Here is a 26555-nt window from a genome sequence, read left to right as displayed (position 1 = left end):
ATGGGACAAAACAGGAGAGAGACGAAGCGATACTTTTCTGAACTACGACGTGTCTTGTTTCCAGAGTTTGGGACAAAAACAGCAGGAAGAGTCAGAATAGAGAAAATTTGCCTATCCCTGCCTGAAAGAGCACATCTAGTTACACAGTTCATTATAAAGCTACACAAGGACTTTATCTGTTCAGGGCGGAATTCTTCAGGAATTTCTATCAACCTCCTACTTGATAGAAACAGGTAATTTAGCAGATATGTTTGGAGAAACAAGCAAACTTCCCCCTTACCCTGCCCAGTGCTACTCCAGCTCTTAAAGTTAGGCCCAGGAAGACTGAAGTTTCTGTGGTTATGATATCTCTCCATACTGTACCTGTTAACCATAATAAAAAAAATGCCATTTGTGATAAAAAATATCCAGTTTTGAATATTAAACTCAATTGGGATTTTTGTTGTTGTTTGTTAAAGATGGAAAACACTCAGCTGTGACTAAGAATACAGTTTTCTTTTGTACAGTGTGCATTTAGTGTATAAGGGAGTTGGTGTGGCTTCTGATCTCTGGGGGTATTAAAAATGGAAAAGAAATGAGGAGGAGGAGAAAGAAGTCTCATGAATTTATATTAAGTCAAAATCTTGTGTTTGGGATATGAACATTACCCTTTTAACTTGTGAAAGCCATTTTTTCCTGGATTACAAAAGACAGCAGTTTTTTGATGGGAAAATTCATAGTGAGACGTTACTTGGTATTCTGGGTGGATTTGTTTGAACCTTTGTTTATAAAGAAAGAATATTTGTCATATAGTTAACTTGTTTTGTAATATTAGGGCCTTGCCACAAGCAGACTAAACCGATTACGTTCTAAGTCATGTCTAACTTGCTACCCACCCCGAACCTCAACCTCAAGAATCCCAAAGCACCAGACATAAATTTAAATTTCCTGACTTGTGAAGAAAGATGTTAGTGCTGGTGTCATCTGTATGTTATCCTTGTGTCATTCTGTACTGCTTGCGCTTCCCTATGAAGCTTGTAGATGCATTGAATTTTTAAATGTACGTGATTTTCATACCGTTTACTTTGGTCCTCGTTCTACGAAGGGGAGAATGTAAATAGTTTTCCTTGAGACCCAGAGACTGAGGGTGATCCAGGAAGACTGACTTGAGACTTCAAACGCTGGGCAGGCAGTTAGGACACAATACTTATTATCATCTCCCCGAACCTCAGACGTTATCAGTCTGCAAGGGAAACTTAATCCTGAACATAAATTGCATTTCCTAAAAAAACATAATCTTGCCTTAAGACACCAGCCTCCCTGATTACAGGGAATGTCTGTGTTTACACATTTGTACAGAGCATGCTGACTGTATTAGTGTCCTAGGAAACAAACTATGCCTCTCACAGACCTGCTGCAAGAACTAAGCAGAGAAAGAAAAAGAAATTTTGAAATCAGACCCCTGATCTCTAACTCCTTTCAAATTCCTGAAGCACATTAGCTTTACTACTGCATCATGTGCACGGTAGTATTTCTTCTAATGAAATCTGACTAAAAGTTTAAATGAGTTTAATGCATGAAATGTATAAATAAAATGTGGCCTTGATTAAATTTAGACTTGATACATAACTTAAATGGGTAGCCCGAGAACGGCATTGGTATCATGTGTCCAGACTACTTTGGGTTTTGCAAAAGTCGTTTGGATTTTATCAGTTAGTGTAGAGCACTTTCTATCGGAAGGACAATATATGTACAAAGCTGAGTTATGCAGTATTGTGGAGAAAATGCAATGTAATTGAAAAGCAGAAAGAGGGAGAAAATAAAAAGAGATATTAAAAGGTGACCAATCACCAGGTAGAATTGTGTAGTCTTTGTTTTGCTACAAGCACTTTACGTATATAAAAGAGTTGACTTGGACATTTTTCTGGTTCTCTCTTAACTTTATGAGTGGGAAATTCTCTTCACTTCATGGAGCCGTAGTTTCTTTTCCCTTTAACATGTGAATCAAGATGTCCTATCTTCCTGGCTTGTTGCAAGGATCAGAATGGAATAACAGATACAAAAGGTCTTTTTATAAGATAGCGTGCTTACAAACTTATAGTAGTGCAATTTTAATATAACTTATTAACTATGAAAATGTATTGTTTACAGCTAAGAATAATTTTTAAGCCAATCACTCTTTCCAGGTAACCCATGAGATATATAATGCATTTTGTGTAATTGTTAGTATTAAAGATTTTAATTAGGAATAAATGGACAAAAAACATCTTGGGAAAACTGTAATTACTACACAGGAAATTTCATAAATTAGTAGTAAAGCATATGGTGTTTTAAATGAAACATCCTCACTTTCAATACTGCCTCTGCTTCATATTAGTAGTAGGAATATGTGTAAAATCGAGCAAATTACCATACCTCCATAAAATATTACTTTATCACTTATAAAATGAAGATTAAAATGCTTGCTTAATCATGTGTTGTTTGACGATTATATAATATGTTTTGTGATGTGAAAATTGTGCTTCTGAAACAATGTACCTTCTTTTTGCATGATAGAGATGCCATGCAAATACAACATTGTATATTGAAAGTAGTCACACTCAGAAATAGATGGAAATTATTCCACTTTAAATGGCCAAAGAGTTATTCTTTACTGACAACTTAAAATTGGAAGATTAATATTGAAGTTTCCCATACTGAAGACAAGGGCAATGTGTTGCAAAATAGGTGATAGTTACTGAAACACAAGGACTGAGGACCTAGGAGGGGAAAAGTTGCTTTAAATCTCCTCAGGAGAAACATTTGATAATTCTAGGCTAAACCACAACCAAACTCTGTTTATCTTACTTTTTTTTTCTTTTTAAAAGATTACACAATGCCACTCAGTTTCAGGCCTTTTACAGAATGAAACAGGTGAGTTTGAGCCAATTTTGCCTTTCATTTTTCAAGTTTGTTTATTTCTTTACTTAAAACCACAACATTCTGAGATCTCACAAGAAAATCTGTTTCTGTGAAATTTTTAGCCTTACTTCCAAACCAGAGAAAGAGGTTCAAGTAAACTTGGGCCCATTTCAAAAAAACCATCTGAGATTCTGGATGTTTATTTGAAGGAATCTGGACTCCTGACCTTTTGAAGCCCCCTCCCCCCCATGCCACTGCCAATACAGAGAGCCTACAATGAATTTACTGTGCTGGGACCTAGTGCCTCAGTGTCTGAATGGGTAAAAATGCCATCGGTCATAAGGAAAGTCGCTTCCAAACACATTCAGTGGAATCCGCCTTGAGCAGACCTATTGATATCCTCCTTTCAGGAAAAGGCACCGACCAATCAGCGCCCCTGTACAGAAAACCTGTAAATAGATGATTTATTCAAGATGCTGTTTGAGTGTAGAAAGTATTCCAGGGTTGACAGCAGTAAGAAGAGGCTCTTGTTGAGTAGGTGGAGGGTTTAGTATTTCCTGGAGCACTATAGAAAAATCTCAGACCAAACCGCTTCTTCCCATACAGAGCCGCCTTTAGCAGTAAAGTGGGGCTTCAGAAAGTAATGCCGATCCGCCCCAACTTCTGAAACCTCTTCGAGAACTGAATTCGGCCACTTTTGAAATGACGAACACTGAGAAATTGGATTTGAAACCACAGCATTAAACGCTTAAAATCTGATCCTTCTGTCAGGACCTGGGATAAATTAAACTGATGTACATTATTTTTAAAGAAAGGAAAAAAATATGGGAAGCGGGTTTTGAAGCCTGCAGGCATAGAGCAAAACAAGTTATGCAGGTGATACAAACCATCTTAGCTCACTTCTGTAATGGTTTTCCACTTCCATATGGTGGCCCACACTGGAAATAATTCTTAGGAAAACACGTTTGTATGTGATAAATAAAACATTATTGTAGAGGTTTCTGTTTTTATTTTCAGAGATTGCTACTTTCTTATTTCGTGTTAGGACTATGTAATCTTTTTGTTTTTCCTTTTTGTACTTTTATGTTTGAGTTTATTTTATTTTTTTAAGGAGAGAGTGGTAGAAAATGTCTATAGATGATGAGGGTATAAGGTGAACAATTATCAAATGTTTCCATCAAATGAAGTCAGTGCAGCTGGATTCTGTGTATTAGGATTTAATGAAAACTGTAGGAGTTTCAACACAAAAAGGGTTGAGTTTCACTTCAATACATCTTAAACTTGTTTGTAAGTTACCTTATTAATATTGTTTAGATTTTATTAATTTTTAACTCAAATAATAACATTGGTGTAAAGAAAAATGCATTGTCAATAGCAACAATCCTCTACCTTATTAATTTTGGCTATCAGTTGTAAGATTTCACAATAGAAGTAAAACTGATTACAGACTTCCAAATTTAGAGAGATCTTGGGGGAAAAAAAGCATTTCCTGAGAATAATTCAGGTAGTGGTGATAAGGCAAGTTTAAATTTCAGAAAAGAGTCAAACACAGGTAGCCGTCACTTAAATATTTTAAAAATCTCACAATTTCAATCCACTGCATATATTTCTGTGAATGAATCTGAGTTTTCTGTAGTAGATCGTTCTGGTATATAGTGTAATCTTGTTTTTGGATTCTAACATTTGAGAAATAGAAATCAGCAATAAGACGCCTGTCAGTTTTCACTTTTGGAAAAGGAAAACATATGAATTATACACTGACGTTATTACCATCCACAGCCTAGTTTGTGGATAAATTATCTTTAGATTTAGTGTGATTTTTTAAATGTCGTCATAAAAGCCTCATTATTAGGTTTAATAAAATAACTAAAACAGAAATTATCTGTACAAGGTAGATTTTTAAAAAATAATCTAAACCTAAGAATCCTCTGCAGGGCAAAGAATATTTGAGACTAGGTATATCCAAACTGAGGCAGCGATTTGAGATATTGACTAGGAAAAACTGGGTGAAATGGAATTTGTTCCTGCAGTCTGCAGTGAGATTTTCAAAACATAACTGAGTACTTTTCCCACTTTTCCCACAGAGCATTGTATATTTCTTCAAAAATGCCCTTGAAAGCCGGCCTCGTGGGAGAGGTGAAAGGAATGAATGTGTCACAGCAAATCGCAAGCTGGTTTAGGCTGTGAAGCCGCCGCGCCAGGGAATCCCCTCGTTTCGGTTTGTGTTCGCAACTGTTGCATTCCATTTCAGAGCATCAAAAGTGAGCAGAAAGCATGCTCCTGACTCAATTAACACAGCGTACAGCCTCTTTTTTTTTTCTAACCTCTGATTTTAAACAGTGACTGTGAACTGGAGCAAAAACTAAGGCAGCTTTCTGCTGAACATGATCCACGGGCAATCACCAGTTAGCTCTAATCATTCACGATCTTGTATCCCTCGTTTTACGAGCTGGAACATAAAGTACATGTTTTATTTCACATTATTTTATTTGGCTAGGCTCGAAATTCAGAGGGAAGCTTTAGAATGCTCCAAATCCCAATATTGTAAACAGTGCCAAAAAATGCTTTCAGAGATGCATTTATTAGTTATTTATTTATTTGTGAGTCAACTGAACTTTCCACTTTGATCTATACTGAACTTAAGTTCAAAGGACACACACCTTTAAGAAGAGGCTTATTCGTCTATAACTTTTTTCTCTTATAAATGACTGATGGGATTTTAAATAAAAATTTATTCATGTTTCGCTAATCACATTATTTAATTTTGCAACGTATCAGATATGTTGCTTTAGAAAAGAAAACATTGGACTACAAAAACTAGCGAATCTGTAAGATTTTTTCATTTAAATGATATCAAACAGGTTTATAAACTATGAGATCCCTTATTAATAAATAATCAACATCTATCTGTCTTTGCCCATTTATGTCAACTTTCTGAGTATATATTCTATTTAGAAGGGAAGAGACTCTCCCATTGTAATACAAAATCATCTGAGAAGAGATTTCTATTATTTAATATGTTTATAATGCACAACGGCTTATCAATAACATTCTTATAAATTTCTCCCACAATAGAATTCTCAAAAATTTGTTTCTGTGCAAGCAGTTAAATAACTCAGTTTTTACTGAAATTATTTTTTCCCAATTAGAATTTATTATGGAAAATGGTAATACATCATCACAGCTGATTACTTTGGTCTTGGGATATAAATTTTTCCCAGATATTCACAAAAAGCTACTGTATACTGTACTGACAATTTACACAGTGGGTGCTATTGATTGTCAGTTGAAGGGAAGAACTATTTTTGTACTGTTAGGATTTTTATTTCAAAGGGACTCAGAGCACTTTGCCAGTTAAGCGGTACCTGGGAATTAAAATGCAGCCCCGCTGGAAAGACTTCCTGGGCTGCCAATCATCACGCAGCCACGACTCAGCTGATGGCAGGACAGAGGCAAAAGCCCCCCATACCAAAAGTACAGTGGTGCCCTTGATCTTGGGGGAAGAAGGCAAAACTTCTTGGCTTTTTTTCCTCAAGAATCCATCCAAAAAATCTGTACAGAACCAAATTCATTACTCACTTTAAAGAATAATCCTCTTGTGGCAGTTGACCACATGACACAGAAAAGAGACCTTTGCAAAAGCATTCAGTAGGGAATTTCTTCCTGTCCCCAAGTCCCTGAGAGATTTCATATGAGTTATTTCCACCTAGAGTCCTTAATGTGAGCTTTCCATTGAAGCTTTGCTTCATTATTTTATTAATCATGTTTCTTTTATTGTTTTATGCAGATACATGTGTAAAACTATAACTCCCCCACACACAGAGAGCTTTATCTTTATTCAGCTAGGCTCTAAACTGACAATGAGTGAAATAAAATTTCTAGACCACATAGTATGTGCCTGAAATTCTTCCTGGGGGTTACTTTTTCATCTCCTCACCAATCATGATGGCAATCCCATGGGTGTGGTGGTAGACTACGGAGTTATTCCCACTTGTTCTCTCTCTTCTCAATGAGACTTTGATGCGTTCCTGTCCTGCTCGTATGAGACTTGGGTCTGTGACTTCCACTGATACACTGAAAGGTCAGTGATAGTGATGCATAGACCACTCAAATAGATCCTATCTGAGCCATCCTGTGGTTCCTGCATCTCTCTTTGCCATAGGACCAACTTACCACAGGAGGAGTGGCTACAGGGAGCAGAGCTGTAGCTGACCTGCAAAGATCTACAAGCCACACAAGACATGGAGTTTTGCCTTTGTTAGGTACACAAATATTTGTTAATGGTTTTACTTCAAATAACAGAGGTAAAAAACACTAGTAGCCATTTTACAGAGGAATTCAAGAAGGATCTGATAGCTGGGTGTGGTGGCGCACTTATTTGTTAATGGTTTTACTTCAAATAACAGAGGTAAAAAACACTAGTAGCCATTTTACAGAGGAATTCAAGAAGGATCTGATAGCTGGGTGTGGTGGCGCACTCCTGTAATCCCATCACTCGGGAGGCTGAGGCAGGAGGATCACTGTGAGTTTGAGACCAGCCTGGGCTACACAGTGAGCTCCAGGTTAGTGTCAACTACATAGTGTGATCCTGTCTCAATAAATAAATATATACATAAAAAAGGATCGGATAGACAAAGTTGTCTAAAGTAACATATTTACTTAAACAGACAGCAAAGGAATGAATTTAGAGTTGTCTGAACCCAAATCCCATGTTTTGCCTTAGTGTATTACAGGAGGTCAAATGCATGCCAACTGATTAGCCAGGAGATTCAGTGGTTAACTCTCCTACATAACCACAGAATTATTTATTATTCAGTTGAATCCCACAGCTCTTCCTAGATAGGTCTTGGAAATACTAGAATGCTACTTAGAAAAACTCTCATTCTCTTTGATTTACTTTTCTGTTATTTATTTATAATCTGCTTATATTTCTTCCAAGGTTTATATACATATCATTTGATAATTTCAGAATTTTAAATTCTCAATTTCATGACTGGGTTAAAATCCTTAGTCTGCAACTTATTAGTTATAGGACCTGAATAAGTCATATAATTTTTGTAAGCTTCAATTCTTAGTGTATATCATAGCTTTCTGTGAGAAATAATAAGCTATGAAAAATGTAGTCACAACAGACTCCAAAGACCGACTAATATTTTATCTCAGCTGGTAGGACATCTTCTAGAATATATTGCAAATGTTCAATATATTGCAAAAGATGCTCAAATAGCATTCTTAAAACTAACCTAATGAATAAAATATTTTGGCAACTTTTATTTCTTTCTATAAAACTAAAGATACCAGATCTTTTGTTATTGATTCATTGGGCATTATTACATTTCTATTCCAATATAATCTATAACACTAAAAGTGAAATATTACTAAGTTTTTAGCCACTTATTTGATTAGGCCTACTTACAATTTGGACTTAAGAAGCAATTTTTATGTGCTATTACAGCGTTATAAAAATATAAAACCAGAATGTCACAGATACATCTTCCATGTAATGCTAAATTGTCTTTAAATTTTGACACCTTTATGTTGACTCAACAAACCTCTAATTTCATGAGCACTATGAAAAGAAAGGTAGTGGGCTTCAAGTTTAAAGCCTGAATCAAAATTAGGATTCCATCAATTGTAGAAAAACTCTGAGCCTCAGTTTTCCTTTCTGTGGAATATAAGAAAATCTATCTTCATAATATACAATGTGCACTTTGTAGTTTCAAATAAGAAAACATAAGAAAAACATTTCGAGGCACCAAGTAATAATAGTATTAGGAATTTTGTTACCATTCCTGAGATAAAATAAATAGCATTTCTTCCTAAAACCCCAATAATTTCAGCAGTTCAGCCATATTCATCATTTTAAAATAAACTAAATGTGAAAATAATGCATTTGTATATTTCTATACACAAAGATATACATTTCTAATTTGCAAGACAGCAAATTATTTTCTTTTTTTAAAATTTAATTTATTGGTACATTCTAGGTAGACAGTACAGTTACATTCATTACTGGGATCTTGTAGCAAATTATTTTCCACACTTATTCAAATCAGGTCATTTATAAATCTCAATGATTTTTACTTAAATGAACTGATAAGAAAGCTTTTCATGAGTTTAGGGCATTTTAAAATATAATTGAGCAAGGCAATAACATGCTACAACTTTCAGTTGTCAATCTCACAAAAAGAACAGCTTTGCTGATCTTTTACCTTGTAGTTCAGTTTTACCTTTTCAGCCTAAGAAGTTCCTATTATGTCCAATTTCCTCTTCCATCTCCTATCGAATTTAGTGTCCACATTATTTTCATTTCTGTAATTCATCACTGTTCATCAAGAATTATTAGTGCTAGTATTTTTTACTCAAACAAATGTGAAACAAATTTAAAACCAAAGGAGCTGATCTTGAAGTAATCCTAGAAGAAAACATGGTTTTCAAATTCTCCACAGCCTGCACAATAAATTAGGTTGAGGACAGAAAGACTTTTTACAGAGAAACGCAGCAACATATGTAGAAAACTTATATTTGCGCCTGAGTGCTCATGTTTCTAAACTCTTTTCCTTTAATGCTAATAAAATTACTTGATTCGACCTGAGCACTCTTAACAAATGGTATTAGAACTGGGTGCAGAATGTCTACTTCCCACCTCTTTATATATTACTAGTTCTTGTTAGTTCATCTGTGCAATATCTGAAAATTTTTTGCTCATTCTTATAATTGTAATAATGTAAAAATCACACATCGTTAGTGGTTGCTTTTTTGAATGGTTTATCTTTAGTGGCTTCTAGTATAAACGCTCAAATGAGGAAAAGTTATACTTTTGTTACTATTTGTTTGAGTCTACCACAATGGAAATTGCCCTTTCATTATCACAGAACCTTGCATATGTTGTGTTCAAAAATGAAAGCGGCAGAGTTTACAGTCTTGGCTTTACCATGCTATCTATCCATAGTCTTTGAAAGATGGCATATTTTCAAATATCCCAGACTGGGCTCACGATGCTGTCATATGTCACATTGGATTACCTTAGCTAGCTTGTGTTATGTTACATCAAGGATGTGACTAACATTAACCACATGTAATGCGGCAGAGCAATGCTGTCCGCCAGGGAAATTTCAAAATGGCATGGTTTTTAGGAACCAGGATTTTAGAAATTTCTGATCATTAAGGGGGAAAAAAGATCTTCAAATTATTTTAAAAGAGATTTCTATTTCTTTTTTTAACTTTTATTTTCAAAGGATTTGGCAATTGTAGGAAAATTACAACTTGTCATACTATGTATTCCAAATGAAAGTTATACAGCAAAGAAGCTGATTTGTAATATCTCAAACATTTAGAATAGAAACAATCAAGTGAAATTTAAATACATGTACTTAGAAGACACTACTCGATTCCATGTTTGTTATAGAAAACAATAATGTTAGTGAAAGAAGAAAATGTTACACAATTTAATTACTTCAAGCTCCATTAGTTTTGTTTGAAAAATGATTATATATAATATATTATATATATGCATATTTAAGGCAATAAAATAATTTTTGCCTACTAACAAGATAAAATGACTACTTGCCTAAAAAGCTAATAATCAGACCAATGATGCAAATCAGATTTCTAATACAAATACATTAAATTTATATGAATCGCTTAATAAGACCATATATTAAAAAAATACTGCTAGTATCTTGTAACTAACAATGCTGCTTTCAACATGAATGCTTTTACCATTATTAATTCAACAAAGCCTTAACTTCTATCCACCATCAAAGATACTAAGATTCTTCATAAGGCAGTAAAGTACATTAATAATAATGAAACAGAAATGAAATGATAATAATAGAAAAAAAACTCAAATGAAAAACAAGATTGTGGTCCAATCTGTGCCCATTAATACTGGAAACAATAGATACAAACTAGCCTGCTTCTCTTTTGAAAATGAATCAGCAAGAACATTGCCTCTCAGTCAAGCCTTCATGTATATGCAGGATTAAAAAATGTTACAATGAGGATATAACACTTCCAAATTAGAATTTACAAATATTTCATACCTTTCAAAGTTTGTTATTTCCAGAAAATCGCATCTTCAACCCCTCAGAAATCTCTAATTCTTCTCCATCTATCCTGGATATTACCAGTTTCACAATAGCACATCCAAAAATGTCATGTTCTTGTTCTTGTTAGCCACTCTTATATCCATGATAATTATTCCAATTAAAGAAAATTCCTTTAGCCATATATTTTGGTACCAAATTAAATTTAAGGTTTTTGGTCTCATTTCGGTTATATGGTTTTCTTATTACACTATATTCTCTTCTTACTTAAGCAGTATTTCTCAACAGCTGCAGATTTTGCCCTCAGTGGCACAGTTGGCAAAGTGGAGATATTTCTGGCTGTCGTGACTCAGCTAGGACACTAAGCATCATAAAATGCCTCGGACAGACCTGCACAACAAAGTTATTTGGCCCAAAATGCCAGTGATGCCAAGACTGAAAAAGTCTGACTAAATGTCAGTTGTATTCTCTATGTGATTTTGCATTAACATTTTTACTGCCAATGAATCTGTATAGATCTATGTATCTGTATGCCACCTCCACTTGCCTCCTCCAAAATTACTCAAACTAGACTTGCCATCTCATACTTTCCCCTAAGAGTCCTCACACCGTGACTGTCATCACTACCTTCTACGTAGTACCAAAGCGAGACATTCAGTCACCCTTTCGATGTGTGTTCCTCATCCACGGTCCAGCCCATTACCAAGTCCGACCACTTCTGCACTTGAAATATTCTCAAATACATCCGTTTCTGTCTAATCTAATGCCACTAATGTCTACTCACGCCTTGTGAAATGTATTATTATTATTATTAATTATTTCTTACCTAGGCTCTCTTTACAACCTCTTAACTGGGTTTCCCTCTCACACTCTATAAAGTATGTACCTTAGATTCACCAAAAATATATCCTGAGTGTTTTTTTTAAGCTCAAATCTGAACACACAATGCGACTTTCTACTATATATATCAAAACTCGACAATCTTTTCAAGATAGTGATGAAGGCCTTTTGTGCTTTGATTCTTCCACACTGTCCTTGGTAATAAGTTTCTCCTTATTTAATCTCATTAATTTCAAAACATACGCATTGCCTTTTAATAATTATTACCCTTTTAGACTTCTTTTTATTAGTAGCACATGTGTGACACTTAATGAATATAATCATCACGGGGAATTGGTATATTTACGTAGCATATTTTAATTCATGTTATTTCTCATCCCTCCCTGTACTCTCCCTCCATCATCTGATAGTCATCCCATTTCTGAAACGTTTACCTTGCTGTTTCCTACCATCCATCTTCATTTTCTCTATGCTTATTTATATTTATTATTTATACTTATTATAAATCATAATAAATCACTGTATAAAATATTATTGTAATAAATTATTATAAATTATAGTATCTATACTTATACTTTGGGTTTAGCAAATAAGAGAAATCATGGTGATATTTAGCCTTTTGCAACTAATTTATTTCCTTTAGCACTATGGCCTCAAGGTGCATCTATTTTCCTGCAAATTTCTCTAATTTATCCTTTTTATGGCCAAGTAGTATTCCATTGTGGTATACACTACATTGTCTTCATCCAGTCACATGTTGATGGACACATGAGCTGTCCCCACCATTAAGTTAAGTCATTTAGCTATTGTGAGTTGCATTGCTATAAACATGACTATGTATGTATGACTATAATGTGATGTTATTAACTCTTTGGGAAAGAAACCAAAAAAAAAGATATAACTGCAACAAGTGAAATTTCTAGTTTGAATTTTTTCCTCATTGAGTTTATTGGTACATTTTAGGTATACAGTGCAGTTACACTCATCATTGGGACCTTGTACCTTTACATGACAAGCCTTGTTGTCATTTTTTCCCTTTACCCCTGCCCTCCCTTCACCCCCTCCTCCCTTTCCCTATTTACAAATACTTCATTTTCGTTCTTTCATTTCCTCAATTTTTTTCTTTTCCCTTATTTCCTTCCCCCTACCCTTCCCACTTCCCCTACACCTTTAGCCCTTTTCTTCCTATTTCACATTGTCAATTTTACCATTAGCATCTTATGTACCTTATAGTTTTTCACACTCTATTTTGAATTTTTTAGGAAACTCTACACTGATTTCCATAGTAGTTGTACCAGTTTGCGTTCTCACCAACAGTGTAAAAGTTTCCTTTCTTCCCACAACCTTGCCTTTATGGTGATAGATGGAATATTTTTTGCCTTCACGATGATAGATGGAATCCCAGGGATATTCTGATTTACATTACTCTAGTGGCCAAAGATATGGAACATTTTTCATGTACTTATTGCCATTTGCTCTTCTTTTGAGCAGTATCTATTTCAATTGTTTGGTTTTTGCCTGGGTCTTTTATTTGGGGGTGAGGGTCTAAGGTTTTTAGTTCATGTGTTTTTGAGATATTAGTCTTCTGTCCAAGGAGTAGCTGGAAATATTTTTTTCTCATTCTGTAGGATGTCTCTTCACTCTGTTGGTTGTTTCCCTTGCTGTGCAGAAGCTTTTTAGTATAATACCATCCCAGTTGCTGTATTTTGCTGTTTTTTGGTGTGTGTGTCATTGCCTTCTATTCAGAAAAATCCATGTTTATGCCTGTGTTTTTAAGAGTTTCATCAATTTTTCTACCAACAAATTAATTTTTCTACTCTAATATCTAGGGTCTTTATTTTGATTTTATTTTAATATGCAGTGGGTCTGAATTCATTCTTCTACATGTGGATAACTAGTTTTCTCAGCACTATTTGTTAAACATCTCTTTCCAATGCATGTTTTCAGCCTCTTTGTCAAAGATCAGATGGCTGAATGTGCCCAGGGTTGTTTCCACGTCCTTTATTCTGTCCACTGATCCTCGTGTCTTTTTTGTGAAGATCGCTCTCACTTCCTGGTATAGTTTGAAATCTAGGATCTTTATGTCTCCTGCTTTGTTCTTATTGCCCAAGATTACTTTTGCTATTCTAGGTCTCATCTGGTTTCATATAAATTTTTGGTTTGTTTTTCTAGTTTCATGAATAATACTGTTGGTATCTTGATAGGCATTGTTTTACATCTATATATCTTTTTTGGTAATGTATAATAAAATTTTTAGCCATGATACTTTTATTTAAAACTTGTTTCAGTGTATTTAGAACTATAGAGTGGTCTGAAACAAGTTATTTTTTCCTTAGTAAGTACTTTTTCCAGTCTTTAGAGAGTTTTTAACTGTATTTTTGTTAATTATGATATTTACTTAAGCACTTCTTCTTTTATGCCTCTTACATTAAAAGTGGTGAGAATGATTATTAGTTTATTATAATTAAGCCTTTAGCATGAGTCAGACTCTGAACTAAGTGCTTTGTAGTATTCAGTCTTCTTAATTACCATGTGAGCTAATTACTCTTCTTACTTCCATTACAAATGGAAATACTGAAAGTTTGAAGGATTAAGTGATGTTCCAAGGCTGGAGAAATAGAAATTAGAAGAGGCCATATAACTAATTCTTGCTAGTAAAATATGGGGGAAAGTGACATCATTTTCAGACAAAAAGACAAGCAGGGTGTGTTTTCTCTACTGTTTTTCTCACAGTCTCACCAGTAGGGTGTTGACCATGAGGGTGGCGTTAGAAGCACTGTCAAAGATGGCAGAGCCCTTATCAACCTGGGCCTTTGAATGACTCATTTTACAGACATCCTCCCTGACCCAAAGCAAAAGTAACTACATCGGATTCTCAGGTAAGTGAAATACAAGTTTGTATTACTGTAAGCTACTGAACTTTTACAATTTTATTGTGTTTCTCTCCGGACATTTGTCAATGCAGTCAAAACATAAATTTACATTTTATAGGTTATGAGTTAAATTTGTTAGATTGATCATGGTAAGATATCTACCTTACATAGTTCTTTTACAGTGATAGTATAGATATAGCCTATAAATCTCTAACTGAATACTTTCCAATTACAAAGAATTTATAGCATTAGCAAGTACATCTGCACCTAATTATCTAAAATATAAAATATATTCAGAATCTTTAAGGTTATTAGATAAAATATTTCTGTATTCAGCATTCCTTTTGCAACACTTAAAAGTATACTTTCTTTCATTGAAAATCTTTAAAACATTAGTTTCCCTGACCTTATGCTGATATATCCAAAGCAAATTGTTCTACAAAACATTAAACGTGAGGTAATACAAACTTTTATTTCAGCTATAAAATCAGTTTACGTAAAATTGGAAACAAGCTACATTTTCAACAAAAAGACATATGTTGCCATATTATGACATTTTTGGTTCAAATATTATTTATCCAGTTTATGTATTATTCAGAAGAATATGTAGTATTATACCTACAAAGACAATGTCTTATAAAGAGAGTTAAAATGCATACAAAATTGAAGTGTGGGTGTAATTTTGTTGTATATGTGTTTTAGTTTGTATTTATCTACATTTTCTGTGTTTATCTTTTTGTTGGTTTTTTTTTCCTTTTTTAAATTAATTTTATTGGTACATTTTAGTTATACAATATAATGACATTCATCATTGGAGATTTGTACCTTTACCTTTACATAATTTATCTTGTTTCCTTTTTTCCCACTTCCCCTGCCCTCCTCTCAACCCCTCCATCCTCTCCCTATTTACAAAGGTTTTTTCCCGTTTTTTTTATTTTCACATGTTAATTGCAGCCCCCTTTTTCCTTTCCTCTACCCCTTGCATTTCCCCTTCCCCTTTGCACCTTTTTTTCCTATTTCATATTATCTATCATCCATTTTCATCTTTACTTACACTTTCAGCTTCTCCCACCAGAGAAACTATCTTTTTTGTTTGTTTGTATTTTTTGAGGTACTAGGGAGTGAGCTCGGGGCCTACACACTTAGGTCTATAGCCAGCCTTTTTTATCTTTATTCTGAGGCAGGTTCTCACCAAATTGCCCTGTCTGGACAGGATTAGACCTTTCGATCCTTCTGCCTCAGTCTCCAGGAATGCTGGGATTACAGGCATTTACCATTATTCTTGGCATCTTTATATCTTTCTTCTGTTACATTAACCAAAATTTGTATAATTATCTATTTATTGTTTAAAAGGTTAATTATATGCAATAGTTATATGAAACCTTTCACAGTGTTTTTCTTAAGGTATAGGTTGAGGATATATTTTTATTACATCATAATGTGTCTGCTTTATTTGAACTCATGAAAAATCTTCTGCAGTTTTCAGCATAACTGAAATATTCCTGAGCAAGATTTTAATTTCCATATTGGACTCTATCTAAAGTAACTGAGTTCCCCACTTAGGCTGCTAAGAAGCCAGGAGCTAAAATTCACTCCTTCTGGTTTATGTGCAGGATTCTGGGACTCAATGTTCTACGTTCTAACCTCCACCTGGCGGAATTCCCATTTTAACCCTTATTTTACCTTCACCACATTTTCCTTGCTTATTTTTAATGAATTTTACAGAATTCTATTTTGCAACTTAGTGATACCTGCATTAGGGAGCAAGAAAGTCTAGTCTTAAAGGATGTTGTTAGCCACAATAAGAAAAAAGCAGAAAACAAAGTTTTATTCTGGAATAATGTGAGAAAATGTAAGTTCTGAGGTGAAATGAAGCACGCAACATGCCCTTAGCACTATTTTAATTGTTCCTACGGCTCATGCATTGTTACTGAATTTCATTGATTTCCTTCTGTTATATTAATCAAGGTTATACTCATATTTTATTGCACAAACTATGGATCTCAGAATCCATGAGATTATATAAAATGCAGGAGACTTGCACGAAGGACCTTGTCCACACATTATGTTAAATTTAATTGTCTGAACTTGAATGCTAGCCTATTTTTATTTATTTGCATGTTTCTTTTGCAAATAAATGCAAAGCACAGACTCTGATTTCAGACTACCTGTAGTCAAATCTCACTTCCACTGCTTAGTAGTGGTTATGCTTAACATAAATTGCCACTTGACCTCATTTTTCTCATCAGTAAATTCAGAATGGTTTTAGTATCTATATTCAATACACACTGTGAAGATTAAAAGCGTTTAAGTACATAAAAGTAGTTAAAAATAAAGTTTGGCCCTCCATCGCCACTATGTATTAGTTTCTTTGTAGTTAAAATAAATAATCAAAATGATTCATATTAGCTGGTATTTAAAAGTTGCTAGAGTGGGCTCAATTTAAGTATACCTAGTAGCCTTGACTGAATCAGCATTGGTTCTTATCTTCTGCCAATTGGAAATTACAGCTGATGTAACTGCTTAAACATCAGACAATAAGTAGTGTCCACAGCAGGGGAGAATGGTGAGCAAAACCTCCAATTAGGGTTTTGTTTATACTTCCAGTGGGAAGAATGATTTGTTAGTTTAAAAGACTTTTCCTGTTGATTACAGGTGTTGGCACATTGGTATTTTTGGTTTGCTTGAATAGCTACTGTGAGATGACAGAATGGAACATCAAGCTTAATTGTTTTAATTTAAAAAAGATTTAATTTACAACTCTATTGATTTCTTAGGCTCCGTAATTTATTTGAAAAAAAAAAAAGAACAGAAAAAAAAGTTATCAACAATATTAGTAATTTGTCCAAACTCAGTGGATTTCCTATGGCTTTCTTTACCCCTGAAAAATAGTTTGTTTTGAATAAGATAGCCAGAAGATTCATTATATTCTTGTGTTACAGAATCTGTGAATTTGATTTATCTTTAGAAAGGATGAAAATGTATGTGTTCTGGTGGGCATGATCAAAACATTTTTAAAAATCAAGCACTGTAGGTCTGACTGAGATAGAAGTTCAAAGAAATTGGCAAGGGTAGAGTAAGATAAAAAATTATGCCACCCTAGATTCCCTTACATGGAATCTTCATTGTTGGTGTAAGTATATGGGTAAATTTGAGAGAGTAATCACTGACTATTTTCATGTTAAAAGAACCTAAATTGTGATTATGTGTTCTGATTTCCACCGAACTTACCCAAAACATCATTATAGGGGTATGTGTTTCCTTATATGACCTTACAAATATGCATACCTAGTTGCCTTATAATCTTAAAATACCATTAAAATACTTCATATTTTAAGTTTTTGTAGTCAACTCTTTAGCAGCCCCTCCAAAATCTCTCAAATTGTGTACACCTTTTTCCACTGATACAAGCAATCAATTATCATTGTCATTTCATTGAATAGAAATGGCAAACTTTGGGTAAGTGAAAAAAATTGACCCAAAGTAACACATGTTCCAAACAAATAGCTCTTCTTTTAAACTTTCGATAAAACTGGTCTCTCTTTTATTAAGTTTAACTTGAGGGACTCTAAACTCAAGCTATAATAAAATAAACAACATAGGATTGTCTCCCCTGTCTACGTTAATTTGAGTCAGAATAGAGTATTTACCTTTTCTTGGAGTTTGTGTGATTCAAGGCTAGTCTATTTTGGAAAGACTGAATGAGGTAAACCTAATCCTTTTCTGGAGTTCATTAATTGGAAGCAGGACCACACTGAAACAGCCTTTTCTAAATTTAAATGAGTTGAAAACTCCAAAACAAGATTTTCCTACTGGCTTCTTCTGTTTATACAGTGACGCTCCTAAGTTTAAAGCTGACATGATCCGTGTTAAATTTCACTGGTTAACTGATAAGCTGGAACAGAGAGTACATTGGCACTCTAGGTAGTCCTGTCAGTCACTCAGAGTCCATAAATAATGTATGAGGTTTTCCATTGTAATGGCCAGGTTCTTTCTTAAAGTCAGTACACGAATGGCTAGATGAGCAGACAGATAAATAGATAAATAAATTGGGTTAAGTATTTCACTTAACCATTACTTGGTTTCATGTCAGATTTGATGATTTTAAATATTTTGTAAGCTTCTGCAAGTAAATGAAAATACATTGACATTTTTTACTGTGTCTAAGAGATCTGGAACATATAACAATCCTTGTAATTGTGCAATTGACCACAATGTCATAATCTTGCACTATTTCAGCTGTTTCCACAATGAAAACCAAATTTCAGATTAAAGGGACTTGAAGAACGGAATGAAGTCTAGCCCCAGATTTTTGAGCCTTGTCTATATTTTTATTCTGTCATTTAGCCATCCAATATTCATAAGCAGCTAGTAAATTACTCAAATCCATAAGCTAATTATAAAGTGATTTTTTTTTATATTTCAGCAACATAAAAGAATAATTCCAGTGCAAAGCACTCTCCATTATCTTTGTTCAATATTTGTTTTGATGTTGAAAAAACACCAATATCTTGTATGTCAAAATACCTTGAAAACACCTCAGAGGATTAGGGGGGAAACCCAGTTCTGGGGAGATAGTTTGGGATGGCACAATGTGAACCTTGACTGGTGACACTTGAAGTCTAGTCCTTAATTTGCTACTTGCCAGTGGATTAAAGATGGATGTTATGGTTTCGATCTAAAAAGTTCTCCAAAGGCTCATGTGTTCAGAGGTGAGGCTTTCAGAAGACGCCCATTCATGAGGGCGCCGTGGTTCTCTTGCTGTGGGGGAGGTGAAATCTAGCTGGAGGCGGGTCTCTGGGAACGTGGCCGGGAAGGGTGTATCTCGCCATAACCCAGCAGTTTTCCTCCATCCAGGCCCTTCGACCATGCCATTTTCACCTAAGAGCCTGCTGACCACGGACTGTAGCTGTGAGCCAAAATAACCCTCTTTTCTTTTAAATTGCGAGTGTCGGGCACTTTGTCTCAACGATGAGAATTTAAACCACTGGGGTACATCTGAGCCCCAGCTGTTTTGTGTACAAAATGAATGTTTGGTGATCTCCTTTGTTCCTTTTGTCTCTAAGTATCATATTCGAATAATTTACACTTAAATTAATCTATAGTAATATCAGTCATAAATTTTTGATCGTGAAAGATCATTTGTCTTTTCTTTGTTTGCTATCAAAATCCCAAAAGAATAATCTGCACAAGTTATCTTCAGCTCTGTCCTCTTCCACCACCTTCTCCCTTTCAGCTAGAGTATAATGTAGAGTCCATAAATATGTTCTGGTCATTTTTGGGGTGTGTGTGTGTAGTGATCCAAGTAGCTCATTTGATTTTCAAAGAAATTCATGACCTGAAAGGATTAAGAATCTCTACTCTAATATCCTCTAATCCATCTATGTAGCCAATATATTTCCATTTCCTCTCATTGTTTCAAGTATTTCTCTTTGTAGTTTTCCAAATCAGAATTGAGATTTAAATCCCCATACATAAGGCGTTGGAGTAAGACAACATGGGGCTAAATTCCTACTATGTAATGTAGTAGACGTGAAATCTTAGGCTATTTATTTGACTCATAGAATATTTGTTAGCAAAATGTCAGATGAAATAGTAAATATTCATTTTTTAGCATCTACTATATGCTGGTGATGGGTTTAAGAATGTAATTATTTTGTAAGGAATGATGAGTAAAGACCTCGTAATGAGCTAACCATTGGGCAAACACCTAGAGGTAGAGCAGGAGTGAATTATGGAAATGTTAGACAGAAGAGAATTCTAGGCAGAAACCACACTGAGTGTGAGGGCCTTGAGCATGAAGTCTGCTGAGTGAGTGAGAGGAGCAGCAAGGAATCTATTTTTGTTGGAACAAAGGGAACAAAAGTTAGAGGGGGATAGACAAGTAACTGGAGTTTTGGCAAAAAAGTTTGGTTTTTATAATCTGAAGAGCAGTAGAAAAGGAAGGGCATGATCTGTCATATGTTTAAAAGAATAACTCCCTGCCTGTTTCCCAGATTATAGGCTGAAGAGTTAAGAGTGGAACAGGAAGACATTTAGAAAATGGTTGTCCTTATCTAGTTGGGACATGAGGTAAGCTTATACCAGGAGAGTAACAGCGAAAGTGGAGAGACGTGATGAATTTTAAATAAATTCTGAAAATAAAGCTTTCTGGATTTTCTTATGGTTTGGATGCAATGTGCAAGAGAAGAAAATAAGTGTAAGACAACTATGCATTCATTCATTCATTGCTTAAGAGAGCAAATGAATGAAAGATTGTTGAATGTTTTTTGATGGGGAAAATGAAATCAGAGCTTTGTCTCTGGCCATCTCAAGTTCAAGATATCTAGTAGACATGCACATCTCCAGGCACATCTAGCCAAGTTGGTGTCTTCAACATGAAGAACGTACTTCAAATTGTAACACTTAATGCAAAATCACTTCGGGAATAGGCATGATCAGATAGAAAAGAGGGGCAGACTGAAGCCTGGAGCATCTTTACATTTGCAGGTGTATCTTCATTAAGAAAAGGCAGGACATATAGCATCATGTTCTTGAAATGTCTTTTTCACATTCCCAAGACTTTTTTCAAGTCAAGGGAACGGTGTAAGCATGCCCAGACCAAATTGTCCAGAATGGTATTGTTTAAAGCAGGGTTGCCTGACCCCATTACCAGGTACCAGAATGCAGCCTATTGAGGGCAGAAGGCAAGCCAATGAAGCTTCATCTGGTTTTCATTCTTAAATTTTATTAATGAGTGCATGTTTGAGGTACATGAAGTTTACATTCACCATAGGAAATATGTACACCTACATACATCAGTTCTTTTTTATTCACCTTCCCCTCCCAAATCACGCCCTTTCCCTTCCTTCACCTCTATATTTCCTTTCCCCATTCACATCATCATCATCATCATCATCATCTATGACTTACAATGCTTACATTCATTGTGGGTGTCTGGTACATGTACATGCACATCTTAAACCTTTTTATGCCCTTTCTCCTCCCCTGCTTCCCTCACCCTCAGTCTCTTGAACCTTTTCCCATTTGCAAGAAGTGTATCTCCTGTTTCCTTTTATAGGACTTTTACTTTGCTCTTTATTTGTACTTTGCATTACATATACAACGGAAACCATATGATATCTAAGCTTGTGTATCTAATTTTTCACTAAACGTTACCTTTTCTAGGTGTATCCACTTTCCTACAAATGTCTCAAATTTGTCCTTTTCTATAGTTGAGTACTATTCCATTATGTATGCATAACACTTTTTTTTTTGCATTTGTCTGTTGACGGAGATATGGACTGTTTCCAGGATATAGCTATTATGAATTGTGCTACTATAAACATTAGTATTCATCACTGTAATCTGATATCTTTAGATCTTTGGAGAAAATATCTAGAAGGACAATATTTGGGCCAAATTACATTTCTATTTTTTCTTCTTTGAAACATCCCCATACTCATTTCCACGGTTATTCTAGTTTACATTCCCCCCAATAAAAGTTTCGTTTGCACCAAAGCCTTGTCAGAACTTATTATATGATTACTTGATGATTGCCATAGTTTGGATATAAAATAAAATTTTAGTGTTTTTTTAATTTGCATTTATCTAGTGGCCAGTGATCTTAAACAGTTTTTTTTGTGTGTGTGTGTGCGTGTGTGTGTGTGTGTGTGTGTGTGTGTGTGTGTGTGTGTGTGTTTTGGCCATTTCTTCTACTTCTGAGAAATCTCTATGTATTTTACATACGTATTTTTGATTGGGTCTTTTATTTCACATTTTTAAATTTTCTTCTATACTTAGAGCCATTCCCCAGTCTTCTCATTACTCTGTCTCCTCTCAAATCAGTGGCAGCATTAGATTTTCACAAGAAAATGGAACCCTGCTATGAACTGTGAGTGTGAGGGAACTAGGTCGTAAGCTCCTTATGAGAAGCTAATGCCTGGTGCACTGAGGTGTGTGGGAGCCCGCTGGCATTTGACATTGGAAAAGTAACTTCTTCTACCATTTAGGCATTGACACAATCTATGACTCTATTTGGCTTTTCTGAGATGAGGGTCTCAGCTATGCAGATGAGATTGACCTGGAGCTCACTGTGTAATCCAGGCTGGGTTTATGGGATTATCCAGGCTGGGTTTATGGGATTACCAGTGTTGACCTGGAGCTCACTGTAATCCAGACTGGCTTTATGGGATTACGGGCGTGCACCACCACGCCCGGCTCAAGGACTTTGTTAAATTTGACCTTGTGATGGGAGGAACTCAGATAGCCAAAGATCTGATCTCCTCCCTAATATTGCTTGATGCTTCCTGTTGGCCTGCCTTTAAAAGGAGCTGTTTCTGTGTAATAAATGGGACCTCTTGTCTCCACACTATTGAGTGTGCTGTCCTTTCTCAATCCTCACTCCCCAACTCAGGTACATTTGTGTTGTGATGGCCGGACTGCCACAGAGGTGGAACGGAGGCAGTGATGCTAGCACTGGGGAGCAGCTGCAGAAACATATTAACACAGAGAGGTTGACAAATAACAAATCACTGGTTTCAGACTCAGATCAAAATCCATTGACTGAAAAAAAAAAAAAGGAAAGAGATCAAGGGATGAATGGAAGGCAGAGGGAGGGAATGGAAAGGGTTTGAAAAAAGGAACTAAGATGTATTAATGTACTAACTTCTCACAAGCAATGTAAACATTATGTACCACACACCTGTACGGATAAACTAAAAGAGAAATTAAATACAAAAATAATTCTATAAGTGAGTGGCAAATGACAAGCTGAATATAGTGCGGCTTTTACAGAGGCAAATGAGTTGTTGGGACTATCCAGTTCCAAGAAAACAAGCTCAGCACTCCTAATGATTCTACCTTATAGTGAGTAGTATAATTATTCTCCTATATATACAAAGTAATAAAAATAGAAATAAAATGCACATTAAATGTAACAGATCAAATCATACTGAAATCACCCTCCCCCATCACGGAAGAATTCTCTTCCATGAAATCTGTCCCTAGTGCCAAAAATATTGGGGTTCACTTATCTAAAGCACACTGGGAATTGGGCAAGCAAGTGTTGTTTAACAGAGTATTTCCTGCCCACTCTGTGAGCACTGGGCTTTGTGTGCAATCTTCTGTTTACTCTTCTGCCATTGGATCCTGTACTTTCCTGGTAACGAGACTCACCTTACCCTTTGCTTTTCTGTAAATGTCTAGTGATAGGTTTTAAAATCTGTGGCTCATACACAGTCTCTGAACAGTTAATTCAATCTCTTGGAAAACGGCACTTCCCGAGCACAGCGGGACTGTGAAGTGACAACAGGTCAGCGAGATGAGGTAAAGCCAGTTAAGGAGATGGAAAAGTGAGTCATGGAGATATTGTAAGAGTTTAAATGAGTCCACAAGCATATAAAGTTGCATTCTTTAACAAAACTGTTCATATTACAAATCTTTCATACATAAACACGCATACACTTTTATTCATAGTCACCTACCAAGCCTAAGGCTTCGTCTAAGATCCATTTTTAAATTCATTCAGTTTATTGGTACATTGTAGGTATACAGTAGGGTGACACTCCTCACTGGGAATTTGTGTCTGTACCTACTGTATCTTGGCTCTTATGTTTTGCCCCATTCCTCTGCTCTTCCTTCCACTTCTCCACCCCTCCCTATTTACGAAATCTTAGCTTCTGTTTTTCTCTTCTCTCATATGTATTCCTTTCCCTTCTCTTTCCCTTCCCACTTCCCCTCCTCCTTTGGTCCTCATCTTTCTGTTTTGTATTATCTATTAGACATTTTGATCCTCATTTACACTTTCAGCTGCTCACACCAGAGAAGCTTTTTGGTATTTACATGTGTGTCCTATTTATTTCACTTAAGAGTATGGCCTCAATGTGCATCCATTTAGCTATGTCTCTAGTTTCTCATTCTTTATAGCTGGGTAGTACTCCTTTTTTATTTTTTTTTAATCTTCTTTATCCAGTCACAAGTTGATGGGCAATTGGGCTATTTCCAAGTTTTAGCTATTACAAACTGCTGCTATAAACATGGGTCCACATATACAGCTGTGGTATGATTCTTTCAATTCTTTTGGGAAGATACCCAGCAGGGGAATAACAAGGTCAAATGGGACCTCGAATACTAATTTTTTGAGGTATCACCATACTAATTTCCATAGTGTTTGTACCAAGTGCCCAGTGATTTTTTGCATCTGATTTTTTCCCAAGCACCTCAAATTCAACATGTCTGGAACTAAGTTGAGCCACTTCCTCCATGAGCCAGATGCTACAATTGTGTGCAGATCTTGTTGAGTATCAGTGTTCTTTTGCCAGGTGGGGTGAAAATGACTTCAAAAAAGAATTTCTCGTGTTTATCCTGTGGCTTTGCTTAAGTGCAGTGTTTTGTCAACTTGCTTTCTAAAGCATGAGTCCAAACTTCTGAACTTCTGAACCACAGTATGCAATGCCCTTAGTGGTTTGCACCAAAGCTTTTCCAAACTTAGCTTACATTCCTCCTCATTGTAAAGGCAACATCAGCAATTTGCCTTCACCAAACCTGCTCTCGGCACTGGTGTTGAGTCTGCTCTGTTTATATGATCTTTCTTCCCATTTCTGTCAGATTCGATAATATTTAGGACTGTGTATTGTCAAAAAATTACAGCTTTCTCTAATTAGAATCCTACCCATCATTTAGAGGCTGTATCCAATAAAATATTCTTTGCAATAAACTCCATCAAGGGCTGAAGCCCAGCAAGAGGTGACGTCAAGCCACAAGTCATGAACAGAACAGTGGTGAACAAGGTAATGTTGAAGAAGGAAAATGCGGAAGTCCTCTTAAGACAAGTTTTATAAATGAGTATTTGAAGCTCAGGAATAAGCGAAGCTGAAATTTTGAAAAAATAAAAGAAAGAATGCATGCTAATTATCAGACCAGAAATCCCACTCTTTTAATATTGAGCAATTTGTGTCAAGTGGGGAAGATGAAAGAAGTCAGAATTTGAAAAGGAATAAAAATGAAGTTAAGATAAGAAGTAATCTGGAATCAGAAAGCACTACGGTAAGAATCCATTCTACTTTCAGAAGTGGAAGTGCTCACGGATCGGGGAAATCTGCAAGGCATACTTCTGCAAGGTCTCGCTCCAAGGAAGATACCAAGGCTTTCCAGATCAAAGTCCAGGTCCAGATCTGAATCTAGGTCTCGATCCAGAAGAAGGTTTTGAAGGCAGTATACAAGGTCAAAATCTCAGTCTTATTCCCATAGACATTCTCGTCGCAGGTCTTACAGTAGAGATTATCGAAGACTCCACAGTCACAGCCATTCTCCTGTCTCCTTGAAGGTGTCCTGTAGGGAATAAGAAAAATCCCTACCCAAACTGTTGACTTGGAGTGTTTGGGTTAAGCTTGTACACCACAGAAAGAGATTTCAGAGAAGTGTTCTCTAAATATGGCCCCATTGCCAGTATGTCTATAGTATATGACCAGCAGTCTAGGTGCTCCAGAGGATTTGCCATTGTGTATTTTGAAAATGTAGATAATGCCAAGGAAGCCAAGGAATGTGCCAATGGAATGGAACTTGATGGGCATAGGATCAGAGTTGATATCTCTATAACAAAGAGACCACATAGCCCAACACCAGGAATTTACATGGGGGAGTCCTACATATGGGAGTTCACACCGTCAGGATTGCTATGACACAGGATATGACCATGGCTATGATGATTGGGATAATGCAGCAGATCATACGGAGGTGGTGATGGAGGAAGTGGACGAAGAGCTGCTCAAGACAGGGATCAGGTTTACAGAAGGCGGTCACCTTCTCCTTACTGTAGTCGTGGAGGTTACAGATCACGCTCCGGATCTCGATCCTACTCACCTCTTCGCTACTAAAGCATGAAGATGAGGACTTGCTGAAATCTGCCCTAAAGCTGGGATACTGTTTGTGAACA

General features: G+C 35.7%; 1 pseudogene; it reads left to right on the top strand.

Moving 5' to 3' along the window:
- On the top strand, positions 1-26496 carry LOC104852620 (annotated as a pseudogene).
- Positions 26497-26555: the final 59 nt, after the last annotated feature.

This window comes from Fukomys damarensis, unplaced genomic scaffold, assembly GCF_012274545.1.
Source record: "Fukomys damarensis isolate Sample0158 unplaced genomic scaffold, DMR_v1.0_HiC HiC_scaffold_15, whole genome shotgun sequence".
Classification (NCBI taxonomy): Eukaryota; Metazoa; Chordata; class Mammalia; order Rodentia; family Bathyergidae; genus Fukomys; species Fukomys damarensis.
The sequence above is the reverse complement of the archived record's forward strand: the minus strand, read 5'-3'. Positions and strand labels throughout refer to the sequence as shown.